This window comes from Parambassis ranga, unplaced genomic scaffold (genome assembly GCF_900634625.1).
Source record: "Parambassis ranga unplaced genomic scaffold, fParRan2.1 scaffold_63_arrow_ctg1, whole genome shotgun sequence".
Classification (NCBI taxonomy): Eukaryota; Metazoa; Chordata; class Actinopteri; family Ambassidae; genus Parambassis; species Parambassis ranga.
This window is the reverse complement of record NW_021144808.1, coordinates 96,850-111,284: the sequence shown is the minus strand read 5'-3', so window position 1 is coordinate 111,284 and position 14,435 is coordinate 96,850. Positions and strand designations below refer to the sequence as shown.

General features: G+C 42.3%; 4 non-coding genes across 4 annotated transcripts; 3 read left to right on the top strand and 1 right to left on the bottom strand.

Annotated features, from left to right (window-relative positions):
- The first annotated feature begins 314 nt into the window (after positions 1 to 314).
- Positions 315 to 405, top strand: trnay-gua (transfer RNA tyrosine (anticodon GUA)). The gene is given in 2 exon segments: positions 315 to 351; positions 370 to 405. It is a non-coding gene; the product is annotated as a tRNA-Tyr (tRNA).
- A 1,051-nt stretch (positions 406 to 1,456) lies between these two features.
- Positions 1,457 to 1,528, top strand: trnaq-cug (transfer RNA glutamine (anticodon CUG)). The gene has a single exon. It is a non-coding gene; the product is annotated as a tRNA-Gln (tRNA).
- Positions 1,529 to 9,180: 7,652 nt separating this feature from the next.
- Positions 9,181 to 9,254, bottom strand: trnai-aau (transfer RNA isoleucine (anticodon AAU)). The gene has a single exon. It is a non-coding gene; the product is annotated as a tRNA-Ile (tRNA).
- A 150-nt stretch (positions 9,255 to 9,404) lies between these two features.
- trnav-cac (transfer RNA valine (anticodon CAC)) lies at positions 9,405 to 9,477 on the top strand. The gene has a single exon. It is a non-coding gene; the product is annotated as a tRNA-Val (tRNA).
- Positions 9,478 to 14,435: the final 4,958 nt, after the last annotated feature.

The following is a 14,435-nucleotide window of genomic DNA, read 5'->3' as shown; positions in this document are numbered from 1 at the left end:
GAACTGATGAAGCTGCTTGGATGAGCAGCGAAACGTCTTCTAGAAAACTCTACAAGTCCAGACGCCTTGCCTCGAAGTATATATTCTATTCTATTCTATTCTATTCTAGTATGGTCAAGATGTAAAGTGGTCATACTACCACAAAGTCTTAAGCTGCATTCCAGGATGAGGAAAATCTGGTCTGATTTTTTTCACGTCTTTATGAACACACAAATCCAATCCACAATCCTGACTTTCAAATCAAGCACAGATGACCTGTGTTTGAGTCAACTATGAACGCTCGGCTGTGCTCGGGCATTTATTTCTCATCCCACCCTTCGATAGCTCAGTTGGTAGAGCGGAGGACTGTAGTGAGACAATAAAACTGAAATCCTTAGGTCGCTGGTTCAAATCCGGCTCGAAGGAGAGGCTTTTAACCCTCGAGAGTTTCATCATAATGTCACATCATTTTTTCACCGATTTTTTTGGCTAAAGGGTCGATGTGACATATATGTCACAATGATTTTTATCTGATTTGATTTTTTATCTGAAGTGCATTTGTTCGATACATGTGTTTACAACACGTTTATGTAATGAAGGATGTGTTATGTAGTCATTCCAATCCTTGACTGGTCAAATCTTACCTTTAGCAAGTCGATAGAGCCTTTTTAAAATTTGCTAGCTCTGCGTCTGTGAACACAAAATCACCTACAAACAAACCAGCCTGTTTCCTTAAGGACCCACGGTGACATAGGTGTCACCGGTCCTTTAGGACCCCAATGGTACAGCAAATCAGTCATTAAGGAATATGACATGCAGTTTTTATTTAGTAAACAATGTTTAGCTTTTAATCTTAGTGAAACTGAGGGAAAATCGCTGCATATCAATTTACGATTAATGAATTCCTCGATAATTTGCATCCCTATTCTGACCTGGAAGATTGAGAAGATCGGACCAGTTGTATTTTGGAATATTTGAATGCTTTTTTGTGGAATACTCACCCAGCCTCGACCCCCATCACCCCCCGGGTAAGTTGAGTTTGAGACCCCTGCTGTAGATCTTTGTTTAAAAAATGTAGTAGTGCATGCTGTTGTTTACTGAAACTTGGCTAACGGTGCTAACACTGGACTCTAACGTTGCTCTAAATGGATTTCAGTTGGCGAGGACAGACAGGACAGTGGAGTGCGGTCAGAGGAAAGGAGGGGGGCTGGTATTGTTTTGAGCTGTTAGCCGTTAGCATGAGCGCTGATTGATTAATGATCTACTGTAGTGCTGTGTGAGTCCTCAGAGGACACTTCTGTCGTCATTTGAAGCTGGTAGGTACAAACTGCACCACTGCTAGCAGGAGCTCCTTTGTTCTACACCTGGACATCAGCTCACTCATTTTAACAACTGACAGACTCCATTTCTAGAAAGACAGACCATCTGGACAAGACAGGTCTCTGGTTCTCTTCCAGTCAGGTTTACTCACAGAGGAGGTTCCATGGTGTAATGGTTAGCACTCTGGACTCTGAATCCAGCGATCTGAGTTCAAATCTCAGTGGAACCTTTTGTTTGAACAGTTATCCTGGTGTCCTTTCTACACAGTTTAGTCTATGGAGAAGTCCACAGTCTGTTCATTGGTCCAGCTGTAGTCATTAATGGACTGAAGGCCATGAAGGAGGCTGTGGTGCTGAATCCTGCTGCTTGTGCTGGATGATCCAGTTATAACATGGAATCCTCTGCTGTCCATGCTGGTATGTCCTGTTAGTACTCATTATTCAGGAAACAAGAACAAGTATTAGGGAGTGCTCTCAAGTGCTCTCTAAGCAAAATAAAATAGCTTTGTTTCTATGACCCCACAGGCTGCAACAAAACACCACTACAGGTGCTGGTCATATAATTAGAATATCATCAGAATGTGACGGAGCTCAGGAAGGGAGGGGAAACGGGTGCTAACAACGCCACCCGGGGAGGCGAGGGCCTCAACCCAGGAAATGAAACAAGGTCACACAGGTTTGACTCACACACAGGGCAAGGGTCAGGTACCATAAAAAGAAGATTTATTTAATCACGACACGAATAGGATCCATATACCATGTTTAAAATCAGTTGTAAAATATGTTGCCAGTTCAGTAGGTGAGATGGGTTGGGATGGCCCTGCAAAATGAAATAAAAAAATAATACTGACAAGACTGCGGCTCACCAGGACGGAGGGACAAACCAAGAGGGATCAAACTACACCTGTGACACTACACTCCAAACGAAAACCTGTGAAGGACACCCACCACCAGGGAGGGGGGACCACCACCGCTGGGGTGGGAGCTGGAGGAGCTGGAGGACAGCAGAAGCAAGAAGATGCCTCGCACGCTGGGCAAGACCAAAGAAGAGCTGGTCAGGGCGGGGCTGAAGCACCGTTAATGTTTGACGGTTTGAATATGAAATATTTTACCGTTTGTTGATGTTTGTTGATGTTTGTTGATGTTGATGGTTACTTGTTCTAATAAGTGCCAAATGAAATCAGTTTCAGTGAGGGACAATGCTCTGGTTGTGGTTTATTGATATTATTTAACACATTTACAGGTAACTCTTACAAAGTGGTGACTAAAGAAAAATACAGGTGGAAGGAAGAGTGGCCAACAGAGACCCATCTGGTTCTGTCTCCAGTCATCAAACACAGACCGTGTGATGATGTCACTGATACAGTAATCAATACACTAACTGATTCAAACAGCTGCACATTCAGCGGCCTGCTGCTGATTCTCTGCAAACAAGTGTCAAACTGACTTCTACACTAAAACAACTGAGAGCAGCAGCAGCCGTGACGGAGCCTTCAGCAGCCTTCAGCAGCCCGGCAGGGAGTCACACAGGCCCCGCCCCCTCAAGTATCCATCTTAAATAAAGACTTCATATCTTTTAACCTAACAAATGATTTCAGAGGGACCCCCACATCAGCGGACCGCTGTGCTGCAGCCGAGCCACTTCCTCATCGGGCTCATTGTTTGTCAACAGTGTGTCGCAGACGGAGTGTGAGTCACAGGCCCGGCCCGTCTCTGTGCTGGTATCAGATCCATCACTCACATCTATCAAGCACTGTTTATTCTCTGGATTCCTCCACACCTCCACCTCCTCCTCCTCCTCCTCCACACCTCCTCCTCCTTCTCCTCCACACCTCCTCCTCCTCCACACCTCCTCCTCCTCCACACCACCTCCTCCACCTCCTCCTCCTCCACATCACCTCCACACCTCCTCCTCCTCCTCCACACCTCCTCCTCCTCCACACCTCCTCCTCCTCCTCCACACCTCCTCCTCCTCCTCCACACCACCTCCTCCTCCTCCTCCACACCTCCTCCTCCTCCACACCTTCTCCTCCTTCTCCTCCACACCTCCTCCTCCTTCTCCACACCTCCTCCTCCACACCTCCTCCTCCTCCACACCTTCTCCTCCTTCTCCACACCTCCTTCTCCTCCACACCTCCTCCTCCTTCTCCACACCTCCTCCTCCACACCACCTCCTCCTCCACACCTCCTCCTATCCAATTTTTAAAAATCCCTTTAGACCGAATCATGTTTTATTATTTTTTCTACTTTTCAATGCACGTGCAATAAAAGAAATTTCTCACCACTCATTTATACACAGCCCAATACACTGCTCAAAAAGATACAGGATCACTTGAACTCCACAATGTAACTCCAGGTCAGCCACACTTCTGTGGACTCAGCCTGTCCAGTTAGGATCAACACTGACTGTGAGTCAGGTGCTGACCACAGACCAGTTCTCTGCTCTCATCCTTTCTGCCTGATGTTTGCTCACTTTTGTAGTTTGTCAGTGCTCTCAGCCCTAGAGGTAGCATGAGGCAGTGTCTACAACCCACACAGGTACAGGTAGTGAGTTTTTTTTAATTTCTTGATGGTCTATTAGGTATACATTAAAACAATCAGTCACGATGTCAGTGCACTTGCTTGTTAGTTAGCTGCTGTCTGTTAACCTAAGCCCATCCATTAATGACGGGCTGAGTAACATTAAACTAAAGTAAGCTAGATTCACACGTTAAAATACATGGTATACATGAACAAATATTGCCTTTTATTATCATCCATTTACCAGCCTCTCTGTTGACTTGGTGCCCAGTCTGTCCTATGACACATAGTTATCAAAATGACTAGTTCCCCTAACTGGTTGTGTGGACACATTACAACCTTTTATGTTGCTTACTGAAATCACTGTTATTGCTGACAAAGAATTAGATTATCTAGTTCTTTTGTTTTTCTGTTATCTATAACAAGTGCCAGTAATTAGTGATACCTCAGTGTTGCTTAGTTGTTTGATCCAAGTTGCTTTATAACGCATCAGTAATCGAATTACCTGAACATTTACAACCCTAAAATAGTCACACAAGACATTTTGAATGTTTTTGTTTTTCTTTTGTGTGTTGTCAGGACCACATGCTATATAGACTGCACCTCCACCTCCATCTCCATCTCAAGCCTCCTACTTGCTGCTACACAGGACCAAGCTTTCGGCCCGAACAGGGACTTGAAGCCTGGACCCTCAGTGTGGACCAGAACCACCTGGGTAATGGTTTTTCCCAGTGCAGGAGAGAAAGCAGGGACAAATTGTCATGACTTGGTGTTATTTATGGTTTTGTTTTCCTTGTTTTGGGTTTTTAGTTTAATCTGTGTTTAGTTATTGTTATTTTCCTGTAGCTCTGGTGTTTTGTTTTCCTGGGTTTGTGTTTAGTGGTCTAGTCTTGTCTTGTGTTTCCTGTTTTACTTTGGTAGTCCTGTCCTCCCTGTGTATTGTCTTGTGTTTTATTTCCTGTGTTTTCCCTCCTTGTTGATTACCAGCCCTGCCCTCATGTATGTCACCTGTGTCTCGTTGTCTTCCCTGGTCCCTGTGTATTTAGTCTTTGTCTTCCCTGCACTCTCTGCCAGTTTGTCTTGTCGTCACCCAGGGGGATTGTGTTTGGTCTTGTCTTTCGTCTCTGCCATGCCATGCTACAGCCACGTGACCAGGTTTTTCCATGCCATGCCATGCCTTTTGTTTGCCATGCTTTGATTTAGGTTTGTTTTTGCCCTGTAGTGGCTTTTCCACGTTAGGTGAGAATTTTAGTTGGTTAACTTTTGCCTTGCCGTTTGAACCACGCAAAGTGTGATTTTTAGTTTGTTTTGTTTGCCCTCCTGGCTTAATTAAAGGAAATATTTATTGATTTGTTGGTGGATTGAAATCAATCTCGATATATCCAGATTCGCATTGTTCATACTCAGAAAAAAACAATTTGGATATATCTGGATATGGCTCGATTCCCGCTCTAGCCGGATTGATTTCCCCAGGGTGAACGGAGTCTTATTCAGCATAGCCACATGCCAACCAGGTGGGGAGGGGGGATTAAGTCAACCGTGCACATATATACACACCATAACTCATTTTGTTAAGTTAAAGTTAGTTAAAGAAGTAAGTTGCTTTGACTTATTGCTTTAATCCTTTTTTACAGTGTGGCAACAACTGAGGGAGCAGAAGCGGCTACAAAGTGATGCTGTGGTGGGCACAGTTCTTCCAGACAGGTAGGCTGATCATGTGTGAGTTTTTGTTTTTACAACATTGTATCTTTTATCACTGCGTAACCAGCGTTCAGTTACTTGTTAAGATGAATGTTTTGCCAGTACGAGAAGAGCAGAGATGTTAGTGACGCTGTCAACTTTCACAAGGCTACGTTTGCGTGATGTTAATATGATGCTAACAGGCTCTGATCGGCAGCTTTCTGCGTTATTCCATTTACGGGTTTTTCTGAGCTTCTCTGATGATCAGACAAACTTGATGTGGGTACAGACTTTGTTCTTGTCGATGGTCATTATCACGGTCACGTCAGGGCTGCTTAACATGCTAGTTGTCTTTGTGTTGTTGTAGCTGCATCCTCAGCTCTGCTGAGGGAGAGCAGCGTCTTCTGTCATAGACCTGCTGCTGTTTTCATTGTTCAGTTTACTGCTGCTCTCTTTATGCTGTAATTACTGTACATTGTGTAATTGTGATATTCTCTCCACAGCTCTGTGATCTTATGACCAGACGCTGCACCAAACCAGTCTTCACCTGCCTGAGGACAGCACGTGATAATAATGATCACTGATTTTGTTCATATATATGTAATGTATTTTATTTAAATCCAAATACAGTAAACTGTTGCCAATTTATCTGGTTTTCATTATTTGTGCAGCTTTTTAAAATAACAAAGACTGAATGTTTTCTGTAATAGACAACAAACACAGTTACAGTTTTTCAGTGAACAGATATTTATTCTCATGTATGATCAACAAAAAAAGAACAGAAGCACCAAACATGTTAGAACCTGAAGAGATAACAGGCCAGTTCTAGGTGTGGGGCGCCTTCCTTCTATACAGGACTGTGTGTGCCAGCATGAGGATACTGCAGTCACCAGGTTGTCCACAGCATCATCTGAGCCTGCAGCTTCCTCAGAAACAACAGCTGGCTGCACCTGCTGCAGGAGGACCATGGTGAGGAGGTCAGAGGTCAGACTTAGTTCAGACAGAGCTCCAGCAGCTGGTGGGTCTGCTCAAGGCTCAGGATTTGAATTCTGACCTGTCAATCAGTAAACAATAAACATTTATAAATTGTCAATAAACAGAGTTTTACTGTCCTTGAACAGGTCTTGCATATGATTGGTGTTCAGACTAAAGTAGAGCAGGTAGGTGTCTGGTGATGTGAGGTAGCTGAACTGCTCTGTAAACAACATAAACACAGGAGGAAATGCACTGAAGATTCATACATCCAATGCTAACTGGCTGTGCTAATGCTAACTGGCTGTGTAGCATCACCACCCTTGTTGATTAGCTTTACAGGTTTATCCAGAACATAAACTGACTGCGTAGGAACACACTGCTGAGCATTCAAAGCAAAGACGGTGTAGCGTCATGGCTAACATGGTGCGTCCCTGTGATTAGGAGGCATGGCTTCAGGGTAGGGGTGGGTGAATCGATCTAAATATCGATAGTATCGATACCAAAGTTAGGATCAGTAATTACTCGATACTAACGTGATGAGATCGATATTTCTGTGGAAGTTTCTCTTCTGTACCTTCAGCAACTTTACTCGTATTTACTCGCGGTGCAGACAGTGCTCCTCTCGCTCTCTGCTCAGTGCTCAGGCACACTCCGCCCCTCCCCCTCCTTCTCCACTCTGCCGGAGCAGATGGAGCTCCTGATTGGCTGTAAAGTGCAGCTAGCATCATGGAGATGGCAGAGAGGAAGAGGAGCGCTGTTTGGAGTTATTTCACAGCGACAGACGTAGAAGAAGAAACTGCTACTGTGAGGTGTGCAGAAAAGTGACCTGCCGCTGTGGAAACACAACTCATTTACACAAACATAAAGCAGCAGAGCCCAAAGACCTCGAGCTGCAGAGTAAACAGAGGGAGGAGGAAGAGGCAGATCCCCAAACATGAACCAGAGACAGTGGTCACTGACAAAGGCTTTACTGCAAAACACTCATAAATATCCAGGAGATGATTTAAAGAAGTGAAAGTTTAGAGTAATCTGCAGCATGAATTAATGGTGTCTTTCTGAGTGCTGTAATAAGACATGCAATTTTAGCAGAATGACCGAACAGTCATCATATCACCAGCTGAAATAAATCTCGTTTTTCTCAAATTCCAAAATATATCTAATAATGTAATTATTTAAGTTTATATAATGATATGTATTTCAGTATAATTAATATAATTATGCTTTGGTGATAACTGTTGAAGGATCATTATTCTTCATATTTAGGCTCCATGCAGATAGGTGTTAAACTTTTATAAAAGTATCTTAGTCATGCTGTTTCACCTACATGATTCACAAAGAGCCATGGCTGTCACAAGGAGCATTGCTGACATGATTGTGAAGTTAAAATTTCAAACTTAAACAGTTCTGCACTTTTGTTTGCAGCTTGATTTACTTAACAAATGTTTCTTGTGTATTATTATTCTGCTAATCACGATAATCTATTTAAAGGCAAAAAAGAAGGCAAAAAATAATTATTTATGATCATGAAATTTCAAAGTAAAAGTATCTGTATCGGTATTGGTATCGGCGATACTGACCCTGGATTTACTTGGTATCACCTCTGTGTGCTCGTCCCCCGCTGATTAGCTGCCCTGCCCTAACGTGCTGCACCTGTGTCTGATTGTAGGCAGGCTCTGCGCTCTTCACATGATTTGTCTGTGTGTGCAGGTATGTTCAGCACAGAGTTAGGTCAGGCATTGCTGTGTGTCTTAACCTGTTTGACCTGGACTTGCCTCTCAGAACTGTTTTTAGACCATGAAGCACAAGGCCCCTCAGATCCTCCAGCTCCTCTCCATGATGTGTCCTGACATACCAAAAGTAGGTCATATATCACATCATCAGAAGTCTGTGGAACAACTGCTCAAGTGAAACCAACCCAGTGTCCCTGGTGGTCTAGTGGTTAGGATTTGGCGCTCTCACCTCTGTGACCCAGGTTTGATTCCCGGCCAGGGAATTTTTAAAATTTCCTTCCAGTCATTAATACAGTCCTACCTCATGTCAACAAAGATTCTCAGTCACCCAGGTCATCATACGTAGAGAAGATTGAGGCAAGGCGTCTGGACTTGTAGAGTTTTCTTGAAGACGTTTCGCAGCTCATCCAAGCAGCTTCACCAGTTCTAACCGTTGGTGGGGAAACATGGTTTATATGTGGTTGTAGACCTCAGTGGGTGGTTGCAGACCTCAGTGGGTGGTTGCAGACCTCAGTGGGTGGTTGCAGACCTCAGTGGGTGGTCTGGGTAAAACTTACAAACAATGGCGCTAAATGTTTCCATGATTACCTGTGATGGTCTGGCTGTCTGTGCCAGGTGTGTCTAACGACTGGCTAACGGCTGTGAGACTGCCGGAGGGGGACTGGTTGACAGCCCTTTGTTCTTGCTGTGAGTATGTGACTTGGAGGAAAACTTCCTGGAATGGATGGAATCACTGCATTGTATGTCAGATGACGTCTGAGACCACCACCTCTGTTAAGGGAAGGTTTTTCCAGCTTAACATAGATGCTTCCTTGACTCCTCTTTCAAACCACCTTTCCTCTCTGTCTAAAATGTTTACATTGTTGTCCTCAAAGGAGTGTCACAGATGCTTCTCAGAGACAGAGTAAGCACACCCTTCCAGCGTGGCTTGCGTAAGGTGTGTTCATACTAAAGTCACACTGTTTCTCAGCATAAAATGGCCCGTACGGGGATTGAACCCACGACCTTGGCGTTATTAGCACCACGCTCTAACCAACTGAGCTAACCGGCACTGGAAAAGTTTAACACACCTGTCATTTCGTCAGAAAACAAAAAAATGATAACCCTAGACTAACAGACTTCAACAGGAGAACTGAACTATTTCAGACGTGAAATCGCTGACACCAAGGTCACCCTATTGTCTGAAGTAAACATATTGTGAGTTTCTGTAGTGTAGTGGTTATCACGTTCGCCTCACACGCGAAAGGTCCCTGGTTCGAAACCTGGCAGAAAAACCAGCCTTCTCCAAGGCTACGTTCAGACTGCAGGTCTTAATGCTCAATTAGGATTTTTTGGTGAAATCCGATTTTTTGGTGTTTACAAAATAATATGAGACTGCTACCACTCCTGTGTGAATGGACTGTGGCCCTGAAGTGACCCGCATGCGCAGAAGAGGACACGACGTCACACAATGTGTGCTTGTGTGGCTTTGTTTACGTTAATGTCCGATTGTAGCCAACATAATTACAACCAAATTAAGAAGAACGCTGAGAAGGAAGAAAGCAGTAGCTGCAGCGTCTGTACAGAGATGCGTGTGGGTGCGGAGTGGTGGGACAGTGATGTGACTGCTTTTAGCGACACTGACTTCATTCATAACATTCAACATTCATAACTTCAGAATGACGAGAACCTTTGAATACGTCTGCGAGCGCCTTTCTGTGTCACTTTCACAGCAAGACAGTCGACATCTCCCTTATCTGTGAGCCGTGCATTGGAGTTGGGCTCTACTTCCTGGCAACAGGCGCTTGTTGCTAACAACACAGCTTGTCTGCCCGCTCCTGTGTCGCAGAATTGTGACGTCTGTGATGACCATCGTTGGTGTTGAGTATGTGACGGAGCTCAGGAGGGGAGGGGAAAAGGGTGCTAACAACGCCACCCGGGGAGACGAGGGCCTCAAACCGGGAAATGAAAACAAGGGCACACAGGTTTGACTCACACACAGGGCAAGGGTCAGATACCATAAAAAGAAGATTTATTTAATTACAACACGAGTAGGATCCATATACCATGTTTAAAATTACACCACCTCCTCCTCCTCCACACCTCCTCCTCCTCCTACACACCACCTCCTCATATCATAATATCATATCATCACATCCTCAAATCATAAATGTTACCTCCTACCAACAGGGTAAACCACCAACAATCAAGAATGCATGATTATGTAGTGCCATGGCTGTGCAGTCAAAAAAAGTGTGTTTATAATGGAAGTCTATGGGACAAAAATGGGAGAAAAAAGGAAAATCCAGTGCTGTGCAAAAACTAATAATGCAATAAAGTCAAGTTTTACTGATGTTTGACATGACCAAGACTGTAATAAAGGTTAAAAAGAATCCAGTCCACATTCACCTTTTCTATTAAAAATGAGCCATTTTGTGTGTTTTTTTCCAATTTCCAGCGCCACCCCTTATAAAATTGGTGATTAAAGGGTTAAAATCCTGGGGGAAAATGATTTTTTCACTACTGTTGATTAGAATTGAAGTTAATTAAAAGGTCTATGCAAAAAAATTTCAAAAAAATATTTATCTGATATATTTTTAAAACCGTTAAAGTACAACACATAAGGGGGTAAAATTTGCCCACAGTGTACTGTTGACCTGTGAAAAATTTTAAAATCATATTAACAAAATTTATGTAAATTTAAGCTTGTTGAGCAAAAATGATTCAATTTGTTCACATATTGACAAAGTTATGGCCAAAATAAACAGAAAAATTACTCTCAGAGGACAAAAATGTCCCGAACAGTGCATGAGGGTTAAAAATCGACTTCAGTTTGGTTAACCAAGGAAACGCTTGCAAAGGGAAAAATTGCCGTTATTAATTGTTGTCCATGCTAGCAAGCGACATGACTTCATTGTGAAATTGAACGTTACAAATTACAAACGGCTATTTGTAGCCGCAGTCTATAAAGGCAACGTAACCATTTTTTTAATTAATTAAAATTTGAAAAAAATGCATAAGCACTGTATAACAGCTGTTTTCTAGTCTAACTTGTGGCAAGTAACAAACAACGGAACTACTATGATTAAGATGTCAGATGCCAGAGTTCACCGGCGACCTCTCGACTTTCCAGTTTCAGTATTCAAGGGAATATAAAAAAAGTATTTTCACCATGAAATATGTGCTATACCGCACACATATCTATGTAGCATATTGTCAACAGCCAATTATATGCTGTGTACAGTGCAAGGTTGGTGGTTCGATCCCAACTCCTCCCTAGTCAGTGTTGCGTGTCCTTGGGCAAGACACATAGCCTGCATAGCCTTAAGCAGTTTCCCCATTGTGGGACTAATAAAGGTTTCTTAATTTAATTTAATTTAATTTATAGCCACAGTCAAAGTATTAAATAATAACAAACCACTGGTGTATTGATGACTGTTTTAATTTTGGTCTGTGCTGCTGCACATCTTGAATGGGGCATCCTTGAAGACATTATTGATCTTAATTGATATTTTCCTGGGTAAGTAAAGGTTAAATAAAATAAATAACTTTTATTCTTTTAACAGGTTATCACCAGGAAACAGGAACAAACCAGTGAGCTCAGAAGCAGAAATACAACAGTGACAGCCTGCCTTCAGACTCTGCTACCTGGCGAATTGCTCGCCTGCATCTTGAACAGAGAAAGTGGTTAGTAATTAGTAAGATAGTAATGTTTTAATAATATTTTAACTTTTAAATGTGTTTGTATGCATTGCCATATTTAACTACTTTTATGTGTTTTTTTGTTGTCATATCACGGAACTAGGACCATATGGATCAAGGAAATGGAAATTGACAGGATGTGAACATTGTGGGACTTTGCTGACCATGTCTCCAGAAAATCTGTATGGTACTGAGTATAGATCTGTTGTTTGTACACTGTCCAAACTCAAGGTGTGCTATCATCAACACATTTATTGTAGTATTGTGAACCAGAAAACCTGCTGTTCTTATTTCAGCACATTGACTGCCTTGTAACGCTGGGGATCAACATATAACATGTGAGCAGTGTGAAAAGTCAGCATACTTCACAGAACAGAGTCACTTGATTGAATCTGTCCTGTCTTTTGGCCTTTAGCAGGCCCCATTAGGGTTGGGATGGTTCAAGAAAAAAATCCAGTTCGGGGCGAGTGTTCTGTTCGGTATGTTCTAGTATAGTAGTAGTATACGTATAGTATGTGTGCACACCTGTCTGTGTGTGTCTGCGCATGTGTCTGTGTGTATGCACATCTTTCCTCTGACCTACCTGATATAATGATGGGGAAACATTGCAGTCAAAGAATAGTCTGAATATATACCATATGAAAGGTCTGAGTCTGGAATAATACCATACCATACCATATAATGTGGAAAGGCAACACCTGAATGATGAACAATATGACAGATATAATGTTTACAGTCGGATCAATAAACAGGATAGATGTCCTCTGTATGTGCCTGTGTATGTTTGCCTGTCTCCCTGAGAATCTGCAATCTGAATTTGATTTGCTGAAACACGCTGACCAATCTGCAAGAATAAAGCTCTTTTATTTTGAAAAGTAGAAAACCTTTGAACATTAGGAAGCTATGAAAGAGAAACTGCTAAAGATAAGAACAGTATGAAGCCTGGAAATATACCATATGAAGGGTCTAAGGCTAGAATAATATCTTAAGCTTATAAGAAGCACAGGCTGTGTGATTCAATAAGCAGAGTATAGGTCCTCTGTAGGTGCCCGTGAATGTTTTCCTGTATCCATGGCAACCTGAATGTTTATCAACTGAATGTTAATCTGAACTTAATTTGCTGAAACATGGTTAAGAATTAAAAAAAAATGAAGCTCTTATTTGGAAAAGTAGAAAATGTTCTAATATTATGAAGATATGAAAGAGAAACAGCTGAAGACAAGAACAGTATGAAGTCATGACCTTAAAGAATAGCCTGTGAATATACCATATGAAAGGGCTGAGGCTGGAATAATACCATAAGACTATAAGAAGCTCAGGCTGTGTGATTTGAATGTGGAAAAGTAGTATACAGCTGAAGGATGATCCATATGACAGATATAGTGCTTAAAGTCTGATAAAGACTACAAATATGGCTGCTTTGTATGCCTCTGTGTGTCAGCCTGTCACCATGGTAACGGCCCTGCCTGCCCGAGTGTGTAAGTTGGAGACACAGGTGACGATTAAACTGCTTTTACTCCTGTCAGGGCAGATTCTATGTATTTTAATGGGGGTTGCACCCTCCGAACAACTTCTCTTTTTGTCCAAACCGAAGCCTTCAGACCAAAAATAAGGACACCGTCAGAATCACAAGAAGTTGCTCTACACACAGTATAATTTTTATGTGTATGATGTCAAAGATGTGGAGATGGTGGCGAGTTACACAATATGGCTGCTCTGCTTCTCTGTTTTTGGTTTTACATGATGTCTTAATGGAAGAATGACCGGCACTCTCCCCAAACAGCTGGGTATAAAGGCAAAACGGTTTGGTGTTCAGTTTAAAGAGTCACACCATCAGAAAGCTAACGAGTGTTCCTTCAAACTGATATAAAATGTATCCCAGTTAGATGGACGGTGCAGGTCTAAGCGCAGGTTAGAGAGATTTTTTTAGGCATCTCCTCAACCTCTCTCCACTCTAAGTGATGACATCATCCACTCTGCCTTTGATCATTCCACGCAATACACACTAATGTTAAACTCTGAGGAGACCTCAAAAACCACTCCAACTTTGAGAGCCTGGCGTGCGGAAAGGATTTAGAATTTGAAAATTCTGAATACAAGTTTGATAGAGCAGCATCTAATGAGTGTTTTAAGACTAAAATGGAGTCTGTAGCTTAAAATTTGTAGGAGGAGATACATTTGGCAGATGACCCTCGTTGAAGGGCTCTCTCATGGACTTCAACGTTAAAAGGCTTTTGAATTTGTTTTATTAATATTTTGAAAACAAAACACATTTGAACAAATCTGAATACTGGTTTAATAGACCTTGAAGGGCTGAACAGAATGTTTGAACGGTGTCTGTAGCTGAAAGCATGTGGAACCAGTTACATGTCAAAGCTGAAGGTGGTTTTGAAGGCTCCTCCATAGATTCCCATGTTAAAAATGACGCAGAAGATGCTTAATATTTGAAAAATCATAATTTTTGGAAAAAAACTTGAAGTTGACCTGGAATGTCCTCTGTGAGATGAACATTTTGATAGTTGAATGGCTGAAATCGGTGAATGTATGCTGA